Below are 24,511 nucleotides of genomic sequence, written 5' to 3'. Positions count from 1 at the left end.
TCAACAAACCCAGCCACGACCTGTTTTTCTGCAGCTTGTGAGCTAAGAATGGTTGGCACGTTTTAAATGGTTGAAAAACACAAATATTTTGAGGTATGTATAAATTAAATAAAATTCAAATTCAGAGTGCCTAAATAAAGTTTTATTGAAATACGGCTATGGTCATTTGCTTAATTACAATCCTTGTTCCTGCAGGAGGAGAAGATAATTGAATTGCATAAGCATATTGACTATGACAGCTTTCAAGTTACAGGGACAGACTTGAGTGGTTGCAATAGAGACCATTGACCTACAAAGCTAAGGTATTTACTATCTAGTGCTTTACAGAAAAAGTTTTTCAACCCTTGGTCTAAATAATCCAAATTCTTTGAAATATGTTAAGGTACACTGGTGAATTTATGTAAATATTTCTTACGGGTTTGATGATAATGTGTATTCTCTTATTGCTGTATGTCGACACTGTAATCTCTAAATATTGTATACCTTATATCTGTATCTATCTATGTACATGGAGTTGTCAATAACTTATCAATAGGTGAGAGAGTATTGAAGTAGCCCCACCATAATTGTGGATTTATCAATTTCTCCTTGTAGATTTGATCATTATGTGGTGCCCTTTCTATCCCCAATAATGCTTTTTTATCTTAAAGTCCATTGTGATTGTGTGATTTTAATGTAGCTACACCAGTCTTCTTTTCATTATTATATACCTGATATATCTTATGGTTTCCATATCCTTATGTTTGTAAATAGCACATAGCTATGTTTTTAAAAACTACTTTGACTCTTTTAGCTGTAGAATTTAATCCATTTATGTTGTGATTACTTACATATTTGAATTTTTTCCCTTTGGTCTTTCCTTTCTATTTTCTATTTGGCCCTCTTTTTCTACAATTCTTTCTTGTATTTTTAAAATTTTTCTTTGCACGGGGTAAATAGGTGGAGATACTGTTATGTTTATTTGTTTATTTCTTATTGCCTTTCTCTTCCTCTGCTGTTCTGGAATTTCTGCTTTCTGTGTCTATTCTTTCAGAGTCTTTAAGATACTGTAAAACATAACCACCAAAGCCATGTTCTCAAATTCCAACTTCGTCACACAGTAGTTAGATGACTTGTGGCTGATGTTTTTGTGTCTTTTATTTTCCCTCATGTATAAAATGGAGACTGTCAGAAGATTGTTGGAAGAATGTAAATGAGTTGATACATAGACAGCATTAAAACATTGTAAATATCATATGGGTAGTTTCGCTTGAAATTCTATCTTGAATGCTTTTCTTACAGACATTTAAAATTAATACTTTAACCCCTTCAAAACAATACAAGGACCGCAGAACAGTTTAACTCTGATCATCCTCCAGCTGATTTATGTTATCGCCCAATATTTTAATTGTGCTTTTTAACCCCACAAATTTGACATTATTATTATTATTATTATTTACAGACCAGTTTTCTTTAGATTACCCCAAATGTTTATCAATTTATTTGCTCACCATTTTTTCCTTGCATCTCAGTATTTCTTATTGGGTCACTTCCTTCATCCAAAGGTGTGTTTTAGGAGTTCGTCTAGTGAAGGTGTTAAAAAGCAAAGCTTTTATTTTTCTAAAAATGTCTTATTTCCATTTTTGTTCTGGAAATATAATTTTTCTGGACACAAAATTATAGGTTGACAGTTATTTTTCTCAACATTTAGAAGATATTCTAGTGTCTTCTGGCTGCCATTATTGCTGTTTAAAATTCTTTGGTCTACTTGCTTTTCTTCTCGCAATGCTTTTTTTTTTCTTTTTGGTACGCGGGTCTTTCACTGTTGTGGCCTCTCCCGTTGCGGAGCACAGGCTCCGGACGCGCAGGCTCAGCGGCCATGGCTCACGGGCCTAGCCGCTCCACGGCAAGTGGGATCTTCCCGGACCGAGGCACGAACCCGTGTCCCCTGCATTGGCAGGTGGACTCTCAAACACTGCGCCACCAGGGAAGCCCTCGCAATGCTTTTAATATGGCCTTTTCCTCTGGTGTTTTGCAATTTCATTCTCGTGTACCTTGGTTTGGTTTTCTTTTCATGTATATTATTTGATACATGTATATGTTGTTCTTTCTCTTTCTGGTTTTCTTTTTAGGTATTCTACTTGATACGTGTATATGCCAGTACTTCCTCTCTTGGTGGATTCATGTCTTATATTAATCTTGAAACACTGTCAGCTATATACTATAACCTATATCTAATCTAAGAGAGTAGACTGTTAGTAATCTAACAGTCTCTTCACCTCTAGCCTCTAACCTATTCTTTTTGGTGTCTCATTCTGGGACTCTGATTAGATAAATGTTACATCTTCACATTCTATCTTCCATAACTCTTTAAAATATATATATTTATTTATTTATTTATTTTTGGCTGCATTGGGTCTTGGTTGCTGTGCGCGGGCTTTCTCTAGTTGCAGTGAGCGGGGGCTACTTTTCAGTGCGGTGCGGTGCGGTGCATGGGCTTCTCATCGCGGTGGCTTCTCTTGTTGCGGAGCACGGGCTCTAGGTACGTGGGCTCAGTAGTTGTGGCTCGCGGGCTCTAGAGCACAGGCTCAGTAGTTGTGGCGCACGGGCTTAGTTGTTCTGCGGCATGTGGGATCTTCCTGGACCAGGGCTCAAACCGTGTGCCCTGCATTGGCAGGCGGATTCTTAACCACTGTGCCACCAGGGAAGCCCCCAAAATGTGATTTTATCCTCGTGAATATTCCACATGAGCTTGAGAAGAATGTGTATTCTGCTGATTTCAACGATGTCCTTACTGATTTTCTACCTACTGGATCTACCCATTTCTGACAGAGGGGTGTTGTCATTTACTTGTTTTTGACTAATAAAGTTCCTTGTAGATAAGTAGGGGTTACACTTGGAAAGACTCTTTGTTAAAAATATTTCACTTCCCTTCATGCTTCAAAATTTTCACACGTCTACTTATATGGTATATAACAAATAAAGCATTTTCACATTCAAAGAATAAGCAAAAGTGAATTTGCCACACCCAAATAGATGTAAAGAACCATAACAAACAAGAAATATAGATATCAATTACAAGATAGGAAGCAAAAAAAGAAAAAAAACGGATAAGACGCAAGCTCAAGCAGTTTCTAAAGTGGGAGCAAAAATAATAATCCAGCAGTTTGGCCTGTTTCTTCAGCAAGGCTAAATAAGAATGTCAGCTGTGGCCAAAAGGAAATTAAGCATATCTCAACTTCAAGATATGCTTAAAATATTTAGATTAGATCATAAAAATAGTAATATTCTCAACTACAGTAAACATTATCTAACTTATCCATAGGTACATTTTGCATTACTTGGCTTTAAGACTGCCTACAAAGATAAACACAGCAGTCCCTAAATGATACTCGCACATCATACTGAGGGATTGGAGTAGAGAGGGTGTGTGAAAAGTACATTTGATTCTTGGGAAGTTTACATATAGTTCTCGGTCTTCAGGTTACATTTAGCCATCATCATTTCTTCATATTTTCTGTATCTAGCCTTTACACCCAGCTATAGATTTTACTTGTTTCTCAAGTTTTGCTAGTGTACTTTGTATTGGGGAGACCCCATTCACTCCATGTGTCTACCTTCATTCTGTTCTACCTCATTTTCATCTCCCATACCAACATTAGCAAATGAAACCTTCAAGAGGGAAAAACTTGTATAAGGCAGCACAATAAACACGGGAGTTGGACATCAGTTCTCAGCAAAAGTGTAAAAAGATTAACTTTGGTTCTAAACACTTAGAAAAGTAATGGAGATCATTGATACCAAAACTGGTTCATATTTCAAAAGGTCCTGTTTATTTTTTTTTAAGAGTTACTTGAACTTGTAGATTTAGGAGTGCTAGAGACAGTGACTTTTCATTTCAGCAGAGCATGTAGAAAACCTTTTATGAAATCCTTCTTGGTTATAGCATTGTTGCATGAACTAAAGTGCTTGATCTTGAAAAGTATTGGTTCATAAATGATTATTATCTCAGAGCTCAGTTTTGGTGGTGGGCTGCAAGGCTCTTTTGTAAGCCTGTTTTATGTAACTGTTCTTTTTTTTTTTTTTTATTAGACTTAGGTGGAAACAAAGAAGGCATGTTCATTAAATTTACAGATGTTATAAATTTAAAGTGATCGCTAATAATATTTTAAAATCTGAAATTATGTCCTAAAACAAACAAGATGAAATTTAATATGGTTTAAAGGTAAAAATTAGGTTTAAGTATTAAATTATGGAAGTACAGACTATGTAAGGTGAAACATATGGTTTAATTGTAGTCTGTGAAATTGACTTGGATATTTGATCTGACTCTCTGTAATATGCTTGCTAAAAATCCTAATGCAAGTTCGGAATGCATTATTGTCAGGGTATGCTTGGATCAAAGTGGCTGATCCCTGTGTGACTCGGTTCTCAGCCCACTGTATTTGAATGTTGTGTTCTCTTCTGAGTGTACAGTTCAAGGAGAAAAGTGAAAAATCAAAGCACATTCAAAGCAGGGTATGGAATGTGGTTATGAGGGCTCACCATTGCATTTGAAGAACAATGAAAGGTTCTAGAGATTTTGAAGAAGAGGAAAATATGAGAAGATCTGGTAGTTACTTAATAGTTGGTTCAAATATTTCAAGGCTTGCAATGTCTATAAGAAATGAGATTAATTTTGTGTGGCTCTTTGGGGCAGAACCAGCACCAGTGGTCTGGGGAAGTGGTTAAGGGTTAAGGGTTAACCAGTGGTTAAGGGAAGTTGATTTGATGTTCACAAATCAAATGACACAGACTTTAGAGTTAAGCAACCCTGGATTTTAATTCTGGCATCAGCATTGGCTTTGGCAAAAGGAATGAAACATCTGAGCTTCATTTTCCTGCTAAATAGGTATAACAAGGCTCATCTCATTTTAAGGATTAGAAATAATAATATAAAAATGGCTTAGTTCCTGGCATAGGTACTCAATGAAAAATAATTATACATAATATTGATAAAAATAGAGATTTCCAACAATGGAAAAGTTTAAGTGGTTGATGGTGTAGTGGAAACACTGGAGAGAGGATTTCTACTTAAGATAGCAGACTAAGGTCTGTTCCAACTTTTAGGATAATGGTTTTATTTCCCATCTTGATTTGAAATCTCTCTTTCCCCTGACTGTGCTTCTCCCATGCTTCACAAAACAAGCAGGTCCAATCTACTTTAACCAAGTTTATTTTATAGACTTTCATTGACTTCTGAGAGTCAAGTGACCTTAAAGAAGTTAGAAAGGAGGGGGTCATAGCTATGACAAAGCTGGAGTTTCAAGAAGAAGCAAATGCAATGTTACAGATGGAAGGACTTCTCACTTAGTGGCGCCGGGGGCTACTGGGGGGAGAAGAAGATTATAAAGGTTGGTTAGGTCACGAGAGGCATTATGTGAAAGAAGCCTCCACTACTTCAAACCACATCAGGCTCTTGCTAAGAGCTGCGAGAAAAATAGGATCCAAGGCAGTCGTGCGATGCGGGCGAGGCAGGTCTGGGCTTGCTGCTTGCAGGTAAGGACCGGTAGTTTGGAGACTCCCCGGGACCGAGTGGAGGCCCTTGGGTGCCACCAGTTTAAGGCATGAGTTGAGGAGATTTAAAAAAAAAAAAAAAAAAAAAGGAAGCGACAAAAGGGGAAAAATAGGTGGGAGGGTCCCAGCAGGAAGACCAAGGCTGGAGGGTCTTTGGGTGCTGCAGGTTTACTGCCCGCAGGTTAGTGGCCACGAATTGCACACTAAGACCCGGGGCGCTGTAACTGGCGCGCTCCCTCCGCCAGGAGCATCCACTCTTGCCCGGGGCAAACCTATCCTCGCTCTGTACTCCTTCTCACGCCTCCCAGCTGCTAGTGGGTCCTGCTAGGGCACTTCTGAAAACCCGTCGGCGGCTCAGAACTTCGGTCCGACTTCGATCGCGGCCTTGATAGCTCGGCGCGTTGCCTTGCCCTCTCTCCTACCTTCCGTCTCTCGCCCACCCGGCCCCGCTGGCCAGTTCTCCTCCAGCGCTGCGGTCGACCAGATGCTCCGCGCTTCGGCTGCCGCCAAGACCCGGAGAGCGGAGCGGCTCCCGGCCGCGCGGCGCGCGCTCGCGGGCTCGCTCCCCGAGATGTACTGGGCATGCGCGGCGCGCGGCCGGCTTGGGCGAGCGGGTGAGCTGGCGGGCAGCTCCAGAGTTCCCCGGCGGCGGCGGCGGCGGCGGCGGGCCAGGCGTTCTAGCCGGGCGCGAGGTCGGCGCTGAGCTCGCCCCGGAGACCGCGTCTCCTCGGCCGGACGCAGGCGGCGGCTGGGCGGCTCGCGGAGGATTGGGAGGGCGCGGTCCGGCTCGGGGGCTTTCTCCCGGCCGCCTCCCGCCGGGTTTGGGTTCGAGGCGCCTCCGGGGAAGCCGCGGCCCCGAGGGCAGATCCGAGGTAAGAGCCCCTTGGCGAAAGGCGCCCGCTGGGGTCCGGCGGCTTGGACTCTCCCTCGATTTTCAAAATCTGCCTTTGTGTGTCGGGATGGAGTGGTGCCAGGCGCCGCGTTCGTCTTCATTCACTTTGACTGCTTTCAACTGGTGTCGGGAGCCAGGTGTGCGAGGGCGCTGCCGCCGAAGTGCGTTCGCGGGCGGGTCCCGGGGCGCTCGGAGCCGGTGCCGACCCTCGGTCGCCCGCCGCGCCCGGGGCTCCTGCACGGTGGGCAGAGAAGATGCACACCGTCCTTGTCATATTTCCCGGTAACCTGAGCTTCCGCAGATACACCTGCGCTTCTCTGGTCGGTGGGGAGACTCCATAACGAGTATTCTTCTCCCGGCTTGTCTTAGACTTGGGGTTTCGAGAGCTACCCTCCCCACCCCCAAATGGGGGGGGTCTTTTCCAATTGACACTTTGCACTAAGGTCCCACCATCGTATACCCCCTCAAATTTCGAGAGAGCTTGTTGTTTGTGCATAGTTGTCCCTCTTAATTCCTGGTGACTTTCCTTTCGTAGCGGGCTCCACTCCTCTCACTCACCATTTTACTTTTGGGGAGACAGCCCTTCTGGTGTCTTTGTCACTGAATGCCTTGGGAGTGGATTTCCAAGACCCTGCCCGCCCCTCCTATGCTCTCACTTTCTACTTTCCTTTCAAGGACTACCTGTATGCAGAATCTTGGCACGGATTGTTCCCTTCCTTTGCACTGTTTCTCAAATCCTTCTTTCCCCGTAGTACCCGTTGCATCGCTGGGCTCTCTTTGGGGGTAGGATGCTGTATTAGGTATTAGGAATTGAAATCCATAGACGTCAAGAGCGGTAGAGCATTAGGAATTGGAATCCACCTTTACAAAACATATTTCAATGACATGTATTCTAGCTTTAATTTTTAAGGTTTCAGTTCTCGCCTCAGTTAATAAGAGGAATAGATAATGTCTTAAGAGTTCAGATAAAACTTGGTTTCAGAGGCATGTGACTAGTTTGATTTTGGCTTTATTTTTTGGGAGATAGAAGAATTAGGATTCCCAGAAAGCTTCTTTATATACATATATCAAAGTAACTGTGTTGTGTATTGCTTCTAATTTATTTCAATTGAAAGGATATTATTCTTCTACAGCGACTTGGGTTTTGGAAAGTGTGAACTAGTAATTTAGATCATGTGGTCATTGAAAATTAAAGTCAATCATCCTTTCTCACCTAGTATCGATTTTCTAGGAATTGGAGTTTTCTGGACATATTACTATAGTTCTTTCTTAAGTTGCTGGTGTGGAAAATTTTTCATCATGGGTTCACATTTTTAATTACCAATTTGAAAAATAACCCACTTTATAGACTTGCCACGTAAAGGATAGGGTAGAATGTATTACAAATGTAATAACATTTTATAGAATGCCTTTAGTGCAGAATTCAGAGATTAATACTTTTAAAAATTCCCCAAGTCATTCTCTTCACAGCAGAAAAAAAGAAGAGTTAACTTGCTTTTAATTCCACTGTTGTGAGATAACCACTGTTCACAATATTTGATACATTCTCTTTGTAATCTTTTTTTTTCTCTCACTTTCCAGTGTCATTGACTATCATTATATAGTAATTTTCAGCCTTTTATTAATACCAGGGGAATACTTTAAGTTGTATTCAGAGTGAAGATTCTCAAAATGGTTTATTCTTATTTGTTCCCTATTGGGAATCTAATGCTGAATTTTGACCACTTTGCTTGCTTCTGATCAGATGTAAAGATTTCATTTTGTTTTCATCTTTGAATCATCTTTGCTGATACTTTTTAGTTTGCTAGACTTTGCCTGTTTTGGTTGCTGTTCACAGTTTTGAGGAGTATTGGTCAGATGTTTTATTGAATGTCCTCTATAGGCATTCCACTAATATTGTTCTCCTCCTCAGACTGAGGTTTTGGGTTTTTGAGGGGAAGATCACAGAGGTAAAGTGCTACTTTTATCACATAATATAAAGGGTCCATACTATGCAACATGATTTATCACTGTTGATATTTATCTTGATCACCTGGCTGCAGTAGTATTAGTTTTCTGCACTGAAAACTTACTCTTTTTCTTTCTTTTAATGCTTTTTCTTAGAAGGAAGTCACTGTGAGCAGCCCATACTTAAGGAGTGGAGAGTTATGCTTCTCCTCCTTGAGGGTGGAGTGTTTATATAAGTTTTGGGGAATTCTTTTGAATGGCAGATTTGTCTTTTTTCCCTATTTATTAATTTACTCAATCATTTGCTTATATTGGTCTGGCCTCCTGGATATATATTTATACTTTGGGTTATAATCCAATACTACTTTATTTTGTTCCTCAAATTGTTTCAGCTTTGGCCATTGGGAGCTCTTTCAGTTGGTTCCTGTCCTCCTTTGACATATCCCCATTAATGTAAGTTTTTTAAAAGATCACTTCCTTACTTTCTAGCATTAAAAGATGCTCCAGGATTATCTTGTATATTTCCATTTCCTGCCCCAGCCCTAGAGTCAGCCAGAAAGAATCTGGTTCATCTTCTTGGGAAATGGTGTTGGAAGCCAAGAAAGATCTGGGTTCTAGGTATTCTTGTTGCTACTGAGGTGTCATTACTTCTAGGCCCTCTCCTCTGACAGCAGGAAATACATATGTGTGTATACAAACCCCTGTATGTACTCTTACAGGGGTACATGTTTCTCTTTGTAACCATGTGTATCTATTTTAAGGTAAATATGAGTTCATACGGTTGTCTCTTACTCTACCTAATCCATTACCACCTATATCATCCTGGATTCCTCCCCTTGCTTATCTGTAAACTCATTCTAATAGGGAGAAGAAACCTGGCTTCCACCACCTGCCGTCCATTTACTTAATTGTTCAAACCCATTATATGTGTATAGTGGTATCAAAATTGTTAACCTGTGCTCCCTTCACAAAGAGGGGGAACAGCTTTATCAACTAGAGTACATTGCTTATGTGTAGTACATTTTATAGATTTTTAGATTATATAGATTTTTAGATTTTATAGATTCCAATTAGTCTTACAGATTCCATTCCTTTTCCTCCTATTCCGTTCATGAGGTTGTTGCACACATGTATGATACAGGTAGATACTTTTGTCACAATCTACATTCTATTTTGGGATCCCCAGACGTTCTACATGATTTTTAAAAAATTTGTGTATATTGTTTCACTCTTTGTCCTGTGACGTTCTGTGAGTTTTGACAAATGAGCAATTTCATATATCTATTATCATACAGAATAATTTCAACAGATTATTAAATCTTCTGTGTTTCACATATCACTCCCTTAACCCCCTTCCCCCGGCAACCCCTGATATTTTTTACAGTCTCTATAGTTTTGCCTTTTCTGGACATCATATAATTAGAATCATATAGCCTTCTCTGACTTCTTTCACTTAGTAATGTGCATTGAAGGTTCATTCATGTTTTCTTGTAGTTTGATAGCTCATTTCTTTTTATCATGCAATAATATTGCATTGTATGGATGTATCACAGTTTGTGTATCTATTCATCTGTTGAAGGATATCTTACTTGCCTTTGGTTTTTGGCCACTATGAGTAAAGCTGCAATGAAAATTCATGGGTAAATTTTTATATGGACATAAGTTTCCAGATCAGTTGGGTAAATACCTAGGAACATGATTGCTGGATCATATGGTAAGATTCTGGTTGGCTTTGTAACATATTGCCAATCTGTTTTCCAGAGTGGTTGTACCATTTTGCATTCCCACCAACAGTGAATGCAAGCTCCTGTTGCTCCTCATCCTTGCCAACATTTGGTATTGTCAGTTTTTTTATTTTATCCATTCTAATAAGTATACAGTAATATCTCATTGCTTTAATTTGCCTTTTCCATGACATTTAATGTTAATCATCTTTTCATATGCTATTTTCCATTTCTTTGGTGAGATGTCTGTTCTGAACTTTTGCCCATTTTTAATAGGGTTGTTTGTTTTCCTATTTTTGAGTTTTGAGAATTCTTTATATATTTTTGGTACAAGCACTTTATCAGATATTTGTTTTGCAAATATATTTTTCCAGTCTGGCTTGTCTTTTTGTTTTCTTAACAGTGTCTTTACACAGCAAATGTTTTTAATTTTAATAAAGGCCAACTTATCAATTTCATGGATAAGCTTTTGGTGCTGTATTTAAAAACTCATTTTCAGACTCTAGACCACCTAGATTTTATCCTGCTTTCCTGCCCCTAGAAGTTTTTTAGTTTTACATTTATATCTGTGACCCATTTGAGTTATTTTTTGTGAAAAATGTATAAAAAGACACTTTTCACTTTTTGTGAAAAGGTTAAGTGTCTAGATTCACTTTTTTGTCCATGGACTTTGAGTTGTACTGGTAGCAAATTAATGTGATTTTTAAGTCAAGTAGATTATATATTAGGTTTAGGATGGAAAGGAAAGTGTTTTCATTTGATTTTTTTACATGTTTTGTGAAATTGCTTAAAAGAAACAGTTGAGAAATGATTTGGAAACCAAAATGTAATACTGCATAGACTATATGCTGAGATTGATTCCTGGACATCGTATATAATTCATTTCCTTCTTCCTCACTAAATCAGAGATTCTCCTTTGTGGAAAATAGAATTGTTAATACAGAGTAACATATGTCAGTTATTTCAGATCTAATCGTAGAAATAATTAATAAAGCTTTATTTTTCACAAAAAAGATCTGAAATAAGAGATTTGCAGGGTGTGTGCCAAGAAGAGGCAGATGATATACACACCATATAGAAACTTGAGACTTAACTGGTTTTGAATCTTATCCCATACCACTCCTCTTGCCTTTTATCAAGTGGCCTTTTTTCAAGTACCTTTCTTTTGGTCAACACTTTGTGGTGTTGATATTAGGGCCAGAAGTATTGTTGAATTACAATTAGAACCAATACCCTTCAGGAAGCATCTAGAGAGATCAGACATCATAAAACTAGCATCTTTGGGGCTTCCCTGGTGGTGCAGTGGTCCCCGTTGCAGGGGACACGGCTTCGTACCCCGGTCCGGGAAGATCACACATGCCGCGGAGCGACTGGGTCCGTGAGCCATGGCCGCTGAGCCCGTGAGCCATGGCCGCTGAGCATGCGCGTCCGGAGCCTGTGCTCCGTAGCGGGAGAGGCCACAACAGTGAGAGGCCCGCGTACCGCAAAAAAAAAAAACCCCAAAAAACAACAAAAAAACTAGCATCTTTGGTATGGGAGGCATTACATACATTATCTCTTTTAACTCTTACAAGAGCTCTTTAAGGCAGATCCCCTTATTTCCATATTACAGGTAAGAAATAGGCTCAGAAAGATAAAATGACTTGTCCATGGTCCACATGGGGAGAGAAGGACAGAGTTGGGATGGAAATCCTGATCTTTCTGACTCCAAAACCCATGTTCTTTTCACTTTGCTATGCTATCTCTAGTAAATGAAAAAGTGCTAAGATAGTATTAATATGTCTTTGATTTTATTCTTTTCTTTAACGCTGTACACTACTTAAATGACTACTGATCTAATCGAGAATGGCTCAGAAGATTGTGTTTTTGAGATCCATGGAGATTCTTTTAACTTTTTTTTTCTGTTGACTGATCTACATCCCACTGACCCAGAGGTATGAGGTATTGGAACATGTTTATAAAGAACGGAGTGCCTTTAAAGAGAGGAAGTTGTGGAGGATTAGGAAAAATAGAACAAGCAATGGTAGCATTAGCTAGTTGTTTATCCCTTTGCCTCTCTGAATTATAAGTTTCTTGAGGGCAGGGAATTGAGTCTCAATGATCTTTAAGCACAGCACATCACATGTGCTATGCACTCACAAACTGTTTGCTGGATGAAATCAGCACTAAATATACTTTTTACAGAAGTTCGTTTAGAATGTTTAGAAGGGGATGAATTTTTCTTCACACAGTAAGTTGAACGTAATTACATTTCATTTATTCATTCATTCATCATTTATTGAGCATTTGTTGAGTATCTGTTCTGTGCCAGACACTGGAAACACAGAGGCGAATAAGACAGGGTCTCTGCTTTCTGTGATCAGGGAACCCAGAGAATGGAGGCAACCAGAGAACCATTTCAGTACAGTGTGTAGCTAAATGGAGTATGTATTAAACAAACAAATAAGCAATGGACTTTGCAATCAGAGAGACCTTCTCTGCCTTAGTTTTCTTATCTAAGGAGTGGAAACAGTAGCAGTACCTACTTGACACAGTTTTTGGGAGTAGGTTAAGTGAAAAAGAGAAAAAAATGTTCATGTTTATCTTTATATCTCAGTGCATAGGAGAAGGGAGAGGCTCACGGTGGTTGAGGGAGTCAGAAAAGTCTTTACTGGGGATGTGACCCTTGACTATTTTTAAAATAAATTTATTTATGTATTTACTTTTGGCTGTGTTGGGTCTTTGTTGCTGCACGCGGGCTTTCTCTAGTTGCGGTGAGCGGGGGCTACTCTTCGTTGTGGTGCGTGGGCTTCTCATTGCGGTGGCTTCTCTTGTTGCGGAGCACGGGCTCCAGGCACGCGGGCTTCAGTAGTTGTGGCTCGCAGGCTCAGTAGTTGTGGTGCACGGGCTTAGTTGCTCCGCGGCATGTGGGATCTTCCCGGACCAGGGATCAAACCAGCGTCCCCTGCATTGGCAAGCGGATTCTCAACCACTGAGCCACCAGGGAAGCCCTGACCCTTGACTTTTATAGGATAAATTTTTGAGGATAAGAATGAGAGTATGAGGTGGGACTCCAGGGCATTCCACGCAGAAAGATAAATAAATGTGAAGTATGCAGAATGGGTGGGCATGATGAGAGTGGTGGGGAATTCTGCGTGTTTTCACAGACGGAGCCTCCAGGATTATTAGAAAGAACTGAATAAGCAGTTATTTTTCATTTTTGTAAGTAACAATACAATAGTCATTACACTGGAGTAGGAGAGAATAAAGGTACCAAACCTGTTTGAAGAATTGCACGAATCCCTTCTACTAATCATGTGACTTTCTGAATGTAGTCCTTTATGTAGCAAGTAAATTCTTGTGTTCTTTTTCAGTCCTGTGGCACTCAAGTGATTTTATTAAGAAAGAGCACTTGTGTGTTTGGGTGAAATCAGAGGTCCTCTCTCAAACCATATTTTTAAAAAAATTTAATTTTTTTTAAATTGAAGTATAGTTGATTTACAATGTTGTGTTAGTTTCTCTGTACAGCAAAGTGATTCAGTTATATATACATATATGTGTGTGTGTGTGTGTGTGTGTGTGTGTGTGTGTGTGTATATATATATATGCATGTATACTTTTCCATCATGGTTTATTGAACTATTCTTATATTTAGTAGCATGGAAACATAAGAATCTAATATCCCACAAAGGTGGGATCTAGTCCTATTTGAGCCAATCCAGAATTCTAAGAACCATGAACAGTTTCTCAACAGAACCTGAAACATAATACTTAGGAACGTTCTAAAATAATCTGTTAAGTGAATGAATTATGTGCTTGATAAGAGGTCAGAGTTTTGTAGTTGAAAATTGTGTTTTTAATATAAGGAGAAAAAAAGGGGGAAAAAAGATCAATAGAAGTTTATATTTAAGTAGAGGGAAAAAGATATTTTCAAAGTCCTCTATTGAAGACTATTGATATGAATTTCATTTTATTTAGAAGATCCTTTATTAGCACCATTAGAGTATTACTTCTCTATCACCATTAGAATATTATTCCTTATCCTAGAAATACATGCATATTATTGATATATTTATTGGTTTAATGCAACAATAGAATGTTTCCAGTGTCTGAAATATAACGTTTGTGATCATTAAACACTGTAATTTTTTTCTGTGGATTCTAATATTTATAATGTTTTGTAATATTGCAATTGTTTCTAATATTTTTCATTAGAAAATAAATGTTTAAAAAAGTATAAGCAGCAAAACAAATCCATAAAGAGAAATATGGATGAAATTTGTCACTTTTGAGATGACATTGAACACAATTTAATTTTCTACAATAATTTTGACATTTGAAGTTAATGGTAATCTTAGACATGAACATATAATAAGTATGTTGATTTTAAGTATGTTGATTTTTTAAGTATGTTTTAAGTATGTTGTTTTTTAAATTTTAAGAAGGATATACTTGTGATGAAAGAGAAAGAAGATACATTTAACTTTCATATGTGGAAGAAAACAGAACATTATTGTAGCTGTGTAGATTTTTTTCCCCCAAATAAGCGTGCTAATCTTGTTTGTGTGTGTGTGTATGTGTAATCTCCAGTTTCTCTTTCCAGTGTGTTTTAAGAACTTTTACTGTTTTATGAACAACTGTGTATTGGGATTTAGAATTATTACTTTTTAATTCAGAGATATTAATTTAGAAACCCTGTCTTTAGGTTGATTTGTCTTATTATTTTAGTGTATTTATCTACACTATCAGAACTTCTGATGTAAAGTCCGTTGAGTTTGTGTACTGTGGCTAGGTTATATATTTTTTACATCTCATGATCCTTTTAGTCAAGAGAGAACATTAATTTTGTTGGTAGTTCTTTTATTTAGCTCTTTTGTGGGGCCTTGTTAGACTCTGAATAATTTAAAAGCAATGGAATCCTTTCTGTGATAAAAATCTAGTCATTAGGCCAAATCTTGTAGCATTATTCACATGATACTCATGCATGTAAAGGTGTGGAATTAATATGTATGCCTGAAGGATGTGTATTAAAGAGGGTTTTTTTTAATTATTGAGGAAAATAACCCTCTAAAGATTTTAATGTGCATGAATTCACAGATTTGCTTAAAGTCTTATCTCTTCTGTTTTTAAGTGAATGATCCATGAGAGTCAACCCTGAACAATAATGTGTAAAGAACACTATAAAAAACATTTATAACTTCATTTAAATTCAGGAATAATTAGTCCTCTATTATATACAAATTATATCAATTATATATCAATTATATACAAATATAATTAGTATATTTGCTATCTTTATAGAATTATAGGAGAAATTAAGGGTTTAAAGTACCATTTCTTCTTTTTCTGTTATTTTACATTTTCATATATTTCTTACGCAAATGACTGAAATAAAAGTTTCAGCACCATTTATTAAAACATCTATGCACTTCACCGTATTTCACGTTTTTCACCTTAATCCTCAAGATTTTCTATGGTCTCATGAAGGAAATAGTCTTATAAAAATCTTGAAGCAGATAAATGACCATGTGGGTTTTCCCTTGACACCCCTTCTCCATCCTGCTTCCCTCCTTCCTGCTTTACCCCATCCTCCAGCCCCAGTGTTAGACCCCTTTTCAGCGCCCAAATGACGTTAGCTGAAAAATGTATCTTTCATAACTTTGCTATCTTTCCAGTTACAATTTGAACTCTGTCTCACTGCCTGGTGAGATCTCAGCCGTGGAGAGTGAAATCTGAATAAAGGAGACATTCATGGTGGTTATGACATTGAAGGTTAAGTTTAGGCTGCTGGAGAGTTTGAAACAAAGGAGTGATTGAAGCCCTCATCACCTTCATCTTACTTGGGTAGTAAGTAAATTATTTTGAAAGTAAAGTCTCATTATGAAGATAATGAAATCTTGTCCAGACTAAATACATTCACAGTGACTGACTTCAGCTGGAATGCATCTTAACACCATTCAGTTTTCGTACAAATTAGAAATGATCCACCATAGTTTTGTGTGTATATTAGAATATATGCTAGTGACTTTTTTTTTTTTTTAACATTTTGTTTTGTAGGAGCCCCTTAACACTGTAGGGAATTTTAGAATTTGAATTCAAATATTTGTCAAGTAAATTTGTATAATATAAAAAAAAATTTTTATGGAATAGTCCATGGTCTTCTAAAGGGTCTTCAAATAGGAATAAACGTTTCCTCATCTTGGGACTTCCCTGGTGGCCCGTGGTTAAGACTGCTCCCTTCCACTCCAGGGGGCACGGGTTGGATCTCTGGTGACAAAGCCTCCCCTCCCACACCTTACCTATATCTGTTACCTAGAGTTCTTTCCACTTTCTCTCTTTCCCAGGCAGTTGGAATATTTGAAGTATGATTTTTGTGAGCTATCACTGTACTACAGGGTAGAAGGCCTGAGAATATGGTATAATTTAGCCCAGTGGCCACCGATTATATATTGTGTTATATTTATAGTTTTCAAAGGCATTTATATGATTAACCTAAAAGATTCCAAACTAGTGGATTAAGTAGTAAAATGATCGGGAAAACTAGTGGTGGTAGATTCTGATAGATAATAGAAATAGTTTGGCAGTAACAAAAGTAGAAACGCTAAAATTTCCCAAGAATCTATAGGCTGTTTTTACCACCACTGTGCTGTTCATGAACTACATATGGGGAACTTTGATTATATATACTGTAAAGAACAATGTATTGTTTGTTAGAAGTAGATGTTAACTATTTATTCAGTAAATAAACATAAAATAAAGTAAAGTTGGGTTCTGAACTGTCCCTGTTCTTGCAAGATTTAACAGCCAGATCTTTCTGGCTAACACTGATTTTATTAGGCTAATGCGGACATTCATTGGATTTTGGATATTAGGTGTAATGTAACAAATGTTTGCTGTCCACAGAGGTGGGTTTAGTTCTGTGATCCTGAGACAGCGGATATAAACTTGCGGGGAAGCTTTTAAGATGAGGTAGCTGATCTAAACCTGCTGGGTTTTTCTCCCTTCCAAAGGAGCACGGGAGTGTGTAGAATTTTGCAAGGAGTTGATTTGAGAACTTGACTTAATTTTAAAGGCAAAAGACACTCATTATTTTTTTTTTTTCCCTGAAAGAACTTTTAAAAGCTTCTAGCTGTGATCACCTTAGCTTCCTATTTCCCCCTTACTCTTACTAAGTTTCTGTTACTGCTGTCAGCTATAGCAATCACTGGGAAGGATAATACTGGGGTAAAATGTCCTTTGAAAGGAAAATTATGGAAGAGGGATGTGTACAATGTGCATGTGTACAAAATGCATATTGAATACAATGAAGTACATACTGAAAGGTCTTTTGTACGTGAGGGTGAGTTTTGTTAGTTGTTGTGGTGATAGATCTTGTTTGATTCATTTCAGTTTTCTCCAGTGATCCTTTTGTGGTATGCATATACGAGATAGTTAAGTGAGATTAAGGATTTGGCTAAACCGTTAGCAGGCACATTGGCTTAATTCAACCCAATCTAGTTTCTTGATCAAACAGTTCTGGACATATTCAGCTTTATTTAATAGAAAATAATTTTGTTTCATTTAGTGAAAGTTATCTGTCAATAAAGAAATATTTAAAAAGTGCCTGTATTACTAAATAATAATAATAATTACTGTAATTAATAAGACAGACAAGGTTGCTATCCTTACTGAGTCCACAGTGTCAGAAACCTAGATTAGAAGAAGCATAAAAAACTTAAAAGAAGCATCAGATTCTAGGTAAATGGTCAAAAATGTGGAAAATAAAGAATAACCTTTCTGGCTTCTTCCTCCCTCCCATCCTTCTTCTCTTTCCTTTTCCTTCCCTCTTGTTCATTTCTAAGAGAGTGAAGATATTCACATTTTGTGTTATATTTTTAAACACATCCTGATATTGTGGATTTATAAAATAACTCCATTTCCAAATTACGTATGATTTTACAGTCATCCCTCAAAGGAACATTTGTTATTTGTAAACAGCTGTGGGAAAAATTATGGTATGCCAGAACTCCCTTTGAAAGATTTTCAACTGTTAAGGTCAACTTAAGATCAGAACAGACAAGTATGGTTTGTATTAGGTTTATACACACTGCTCAGTATTTTTTTTCTTGGAAATGTTTAGGAATGAGGAAGGCATTATACATAAAATGAAGTCATACTAAAGACCTCAGGCTGGTTGTAAAGTGGTAAACTTTAGAGATGGGGAAATATGTGTTATCGTGAATTTGGAATGTGTGTAACTTTAAGACCATCATCTGAAGCAACACTGCCTTTGTATTTGACTTGCAAGAAAGAAAGATGGGGACTCCTCCTCCTCTAGTGGAGCCCAGTACTTGCTAACACACCTCTCAAATTACACACCGCTGAAATGATCCCCACAATGTGTTTGGCTCATGTGTTTCTCGTTAGCAACTATGAATGAAAGATTCATAACTATCTATTTCAAAAAACGTCTTTATTTGCATTACAAAGAGCTTGCTTGGAACAGGATCAAGAATTGTTTTTAAATTGTAAGTCAGCATGTATGGGTTGGGCCATGATTGACACTGGACCTTTAAAAAAATAATTTCTGTGCACAAAGAAGGTTCTGAATAAATATTTACCAGACCATCAATTACTACGTTGACTGTAGAAGGATAAGAGTACCTGAGTTTTCCCACATTCTTAGTGATTTGGATCAAATATTTTTGTAGCTATTATAGAAAGCCCTGCTAACCTTTCCCTTATCTTTCCTACCGGGTGGTATATGACAGGATCACAGAAAGGAGTAGGATGTCATACAAACTTGCCAGACAGATAATTAGAGTCCCCGTGGCAACCTTGTGACCTGATTCTCCAAGCCCTGTCTACCTCACTCGAGAGTTATAGCTGTATACTCTTAGCTTAAAGAACTCTTGGCTTGTATACAAGTTGGGGGTTGGAAAGAAGGAGGGAAGGGTAGATATATAAATCCATTTCTGCGGTTTTGCCAAATCTGTAATATAGAAGCACTTTTGTTCTAAAAGGAAACTTAATTCATTATTTCCTCATTTTGGCTATTCCTCCTTATATGTTAACAAATCACTACCAAACAAATCACTACCAGAGGAGCTTATTTATTTTTTTTAATTGATGGCGCACTAAAAGTTATTTTTGAACTCTTCTCCTTAAAGGAAAAGGTAAAATGTGAATGTATCGGTTAGACGTGGTGGAATCATTTCTGTGCTTTTCTTTTGTCGTAAATTAGTTTGTGCGTTTCTGGTAGCAGTTCCTCAACTATCCAAATAAAATGAGGCTGTTTTTCTCTCACTAGGCAAATATTTATGAATACATGAAGTTTGTTATGTGATACTAAAATCACATAAGATTTCCAGCCTTCGTTATACATTTTCTAAGTTGTTACTGCAAAAAAGAGAATTTTAGATATCACTGTGAGTCAGCTTTGTTTGGTTATACACTGACTTCTAATTGCCCTCTTGCCTCTGTATATGCTCACTAGATACGGATAGGAACTTCCTTTTCTCGCAGCATGTATATAGTTCGTGTCGTATGCTATGTTGAAATATCTTGTGTGGAGATTATTTGCTGGAATGATAAAACTGATGCAGATTTAGGTCAGCTGTACTTATTTAAATCACACTGTTTTTGTTTGACAAGTACTTGTGCCGAAATACTTATTTGCTTCTACCATATCCTGTCTCTCTTCCCACTCCTAACATTTTCTTACCTCTCTCTAGCATTTCTTGAAGGGGCTCATAAACCCAGTTCTAAAATATTTCATGCATCTCCCATTAACAGGTAATTGGTCCCATGCCTATCTTTAATCCCCAACTGCACTGAGGTACCTCATTCATTTTCCTTCTTCCTCTGGGGATGATTGAAGTCTTTAACCTCTTGACTGCCTTCTAATTTTCAACTTAGACCAAATGGTAGTCAGAGAATCATTAATAATCAAAATTAATAACATTGGAATGTAATTTTAATAATTTAGGCCTCTCTAGCTTATAAAGTGTATTATGGAGTCAGTTTAAACTGTTGTTCTTCTCTCATATGAATGTGTCTGAGTCAGAGTGTTTATATAGTAAGCTCTTGGAGTGCATGTGTCTCTTGGTGTGGTATTATGCGTAGCTAGAAACTATTCTCTTCACGGCCTCTTGCTGCTGCCTTTCTGTCTTGTTCCCAGCTAAGATTCTTGACAAGAAGCTTATACCCGTTGTTTCCTCTTCCTCACTTTTCCTACATTAGTCAGCCCACTTTAGTCTGGTGCCTAAGCTCATGTCTCTAGGTTATTTGTAATCTTCTAAAGGCCAAACCAAAAGGAAAACATTTAGTTTTTATCATACTTGGTTTTGCTGTAGCTGTTAGAGGTCATGGATTGTGTTTTGTTCACTACTGAATTTTTTATCACCTAGAGTTTCTAGTACTCTGTAGGTTGTCTATTTGCTGAATGAATATATGTTTGCAATGATCAGTGTTTTGTCTTGGTTTTTCCCAAAGAATGTTCTCTTCCTTTGGCTCCCACGGTGCTATTCTTTCCTGCTTTCCTTTGTTACCCATCTGCACTTAGATGTTAATTCAGAAGCTCAGCTCCTTGGAGTTTAATAGGTATCTAAAAGTTGTTCCAAAGTGGTAATCTTCTCAAGTAAGTTCTAGCATCGTCTGTTGGTAGCAGGGAGAGCCATCATCTGTTGGTTCTCAGTTCATGGTTTTGTTCATAATCTAGATACTCACAAGTTGAGAAGTTTCTGAATTTTCTGGGATTCTTTTCTCAGCCTTCATCTGATTTCATGTTTCATTATCTTCCAAGGTGACTTCAGTCACTCACATTGTTTCAATTAGAACATTGACTCTCAATTCTTTATCTCCTCTGATTGCTGTTCCCCTGAGCTCGGGCCCTTTAGTTCTGGCTGTACCTGAATGTTGCACAGGCACCTTGGCCTTCACATAGCCCCAGATACATTGTTGCCTTTTTCCTAACCCAGCTTCCTTCTGTTCTTTTCCTGTTTCTCTAAATGGAGCCACTGTTACCCAGATGATAACATCAGGGGTCTGTGAACCTTTCTGGACTCTTTACTCTGCCTTAACCATCACTCTGTGCCGCCTTTAAGTGATCAGTCACCAAAGCCTGTTGATTCCTATTACAAAATGGGGGACAGGGCACGCCCTCCTTCCCTATCCTGACAGCTGATCATATTTTTATGTTGTTTAAAACTCCTCATTGTTTCCCCATGTGTTCGTTACATAGTCCAGGTCCGCCTCGTATAGCACACAACGAAGGAAGGCCCTGTGACACAGCTCCTGCTTTCCTTCTAGGCCTCCCTCTTTGATTGCTGAGCCCCACGAATGCCCTCACAATCGCAGTTCCTGGAATACACTCAGCTTCACTCTTCCATGGCTTTGCTCACACTGTTTCCTCTGCCTGGGTTCGCTCTCTGTCATCCTCATCAGCTTGTCTGTATCATTTTAGATCTGGCCTAAAGATCACTTTCCCAGAAAAAAAGTCCTTTCTTTGTGCCGGGGTAGTATCCTATACTTACTCTAAAGTAGTAATTATGTTGTGTTTTATGGCTTATTTACTTGCTTTTCTCTCCAGCCAGTCTGAACAGTTACAGGTGGAGGATGTGTCGGGATAATCTTTGTCTTTCTTGTGCCTTAGCACAATGCTGGATGCTCAGTGTGCACTCAGTTTTTGTTTCAATACATATTCAATGAATAAATGCATAAAACGCTCTGTGGTGTTAGTGAGATTCTCTTCTACATGTAAACAAAGTGTGATGGAAAAACTGAGCAGGATTCATTTATTCTCTATTTGACCATTTTACCTGCTTTCTTTCCCAGCGCGTTCTGGACGTGCAGTTGTGAGGAAGACCGTTTGTTTACAGTATCATTCTATTTCCCTTTCTCTTGTCCTTAGTCCACTTATTGCACCATAGATGCCTCAAGGTTGTCCTCCAGCTGCCCAAGACATGTCGCTGTGACCATTCTTCTACCCTTGTGAAATTTACCGTTCAAGTTATGTCTGGCTGGAGAGCCTGTAATTTATAGATAAAATGCTGGGATTAGACCAGTATGGAAAATTTTAATATTGAACCTTCTGCTTCTTTCTTATGCACCCTTCCTAATCTCCCTTTCAACGAAAAGAAGACCTATAGTATTTGCCAGTGAGAGATCAGTACCCAACCAAAACAGCTATCTGGAGGTGACTTATTTTGTATCTTAGTTACTTAAGAAATATCAGTTAGTTAAGAAAAAGTAGCCTGTGAGTAATCAAAGTAGATGGTAAAGAATATGGAAATATTAGATATATGAGAAATTTAGAGATTGTGTAGTACAGCTGTCTCATTTTATTGATGAAGAAGGGGAAACCATGACATGTCAAATGATTTGTCCTAAGTCACACAACTAATTTATTGCAGAATTAGTCCTGAAATCTAAGCACCCTACGCCTTCATATGACTGTACTGTCATAAGCCTGATGCTCTCTTGAATTTGGTCAGGAAGCTGAAAATTCATTTATTCCAAATATTTATCAGCTGTCTTTTTTTTTTTAAACTAGATAGTGCCAGGCACTGGGGGTACAGATGGTAATAAGGTGGCCCTCCATGGCTGGAACTAAATCATGGAGTGAGGAGGCATTAAAAATTACTAAAATGATGTAAATCGTAGACCAGTCTACTTAAGTCACCGGTATGGTACTTGACCTGTATTTAAAGCTTCTTTATTAAACTCTTAGAAAAAACTGGCTTAGCTTTTTTTCCAATCCCAGAGCAAAAAGGAAGAAAGAAATTAGAAGGTGATGATGAGGTTCTAGAAACGTATATAAACAATAATGTGAAGCTTACATATATATTATATCAGGCAAAAGAGCCCAACTCATTGCAGACTAAGAAGTGTTTATGAGCCTGAGCAGAGCATCAGTGGCTGAGTGTCCCTTGGGCTGCAGAAGAATGATGTCATCACGTGGGGGAATGAGAGTTTTCTCCCCACAAAGAGTGCCTATTTTGACAATCACCCATGGACAGTAGTGCCCCTGTGGAAGTCTGGCAGTCCAGCAGAGAAGTTCCAGCATACCATTTTGAGGGAAAAAAAAAGTCCGAGGTTGCACGCATTGAAGAGGGTAACAGGAACAGTTTTACTTTACGTGCATCCCCCCTCCCCGAAGGTGGCACAGTGCAGTGCCAGCAGGGACCTTCTTGGCCCATGATTTCTTCCACAGGGGAAAGTGAGAGTGTGTGAGTGCCCAGTGCCCACAATGCTCTGCGTGCCTCATCCACACACACCTCCGTACTCCACCCTATGGCCAGTTACCTGTGCGTGCCCCTGAAGCAACGAGAGTGAACTTTTATAGAAGTCAGCACAGGGCTGGAAAGCCAGCCTCACTGTAGAATTGGGACAGACCATACAAACTTGAGCGTTCAGTACTGCCCTAGGGAAAGCAAAGGGGAGGCTGTCAGCACTTGACTTGGGTTTGCAGGATCCATGGAAGGCCTGCAGTCTTAAGAATTCCCTCATAGGGCTTCCCTGGTGGCGCAGTGGTTGAGAGTCCGCCTGCTGATTCAGGGGACACGGGTTCGTGCCCGGTCCGGGAAGATCCCACATGCCGCGGAGCGGCTGGGCCCGTGAGCCATGGCCGCTGAGCCTGCGCGTCCGGAGCCTGTGCTCCGCAGCGGGAGGGGCCACAACAGTGAGAGGCCCGCGTACCGCAAAAAAAACAAAACAAACAAAAAAAAGAATTCCCTCATAAAAGGGAATAAGAAGTGTGAAACAGTCGAATACATAGAAAAGATTTGAGGGAGTCCCCTGGTGGTCCAGTGGTAAAGAATCCACCTTCCAATGCAGGGGATGCCGGTTCAATCCCTGGTCAGGGAACTAAGATCCCACATGTCATGGGGCAACTAAACTCGTGTGCCACAACTACTGAGCTCATGCGCCTCAACTAGAGAGACTGCATGCCACAAACAACAGAGTCCATGCGCTCTGGAGCCCACGCACCCTGGAACCCGCATGCCACAAGTAACGAAAAGAAAACCTGCACGCCGCAACTAGAGAGAAGCCTGCACGCCGCAACAAAAGATCCCACATGCCTCAACGAAGATCCTGCATGCCACAACTAAGACCTGTTGCAGCCATTAAATAAATAAATAAATAAATAAATAAAATTTAAAAATAAGTTAAAAAAAATAGTGTTTAAAAAAAAAGAAGATTTGAGCAAGTCTCAGCATTCCTAACAGGGCTCCAGAAGATTTTCTCTCCTGAAACCAATCAGTAAGACTGAAGAGGTGACTGCTTCTTCAAATATAAAGACAGCAATGCAAGACTCCAAGGAACAGGAAAAAAAATCAAGGAAAAAATGACACCACCATAGGAATACAATAATTTTCCAGTAACTGACCCACTCTCCTCCTGCCAAATGGAGATCTGCAATTTTTTCCCAGTAAAAGAATTCAAAATAGTTATT

At 38.9% G+C, this 24,511-nt stretch overlaps 1 protein-coding gene across 4 annotated transcripts in view; it reads left to right on the top strand.

Annotated features, from left to right (window-relative positions):
* Positions 1-6,270: 6,270 nt before the first annotated feature.
* The window catches only part of EPS8 (EGFR pathway substrate 8, signaling adaptor), a 191,422-nt gene continuing 173,181 nt past the window's right edge, over positions 6,271-24,511 (top strand). Inside the window, exon 1 of one of the 4 annotated variants that reach the window (XM_067695779.1) lies at positions 6,271-6,407. The gene's annotated coding sequence lies outside the window, so the exon portion shown is untranslated. Of the gene's footprint in view, positions 6,408-15,900; positions 15,925-24,511 lie in introns of those variants that run through there. The other 3 variants (XM_067695780.1, XM_067695789.1, XM_067695785.1) reach the window with 3 other exon arrangements.

Source organism: Pseudorca crassidens, chromosome 11 (genome assembly GCF_039906515.1).
Source record: "Pseudorca crassidens isolate mPseCra1 chromosome 11, mPseCra1.hap1, whole genome shotgun sequence".
Taxonomy (NCBI): domain Eukaryota; kingdom Metazoa; phylum Chordata; class Mammalia; order Artiodactyla; family Delphinidae; genus Pseudorca; species Pseudorca crassidens.
The sequence above is the reverse complement of the archived record's forward strand: the minus strand, read 5'-3'. Positions and strand labels throughout refer to the sequence as shown.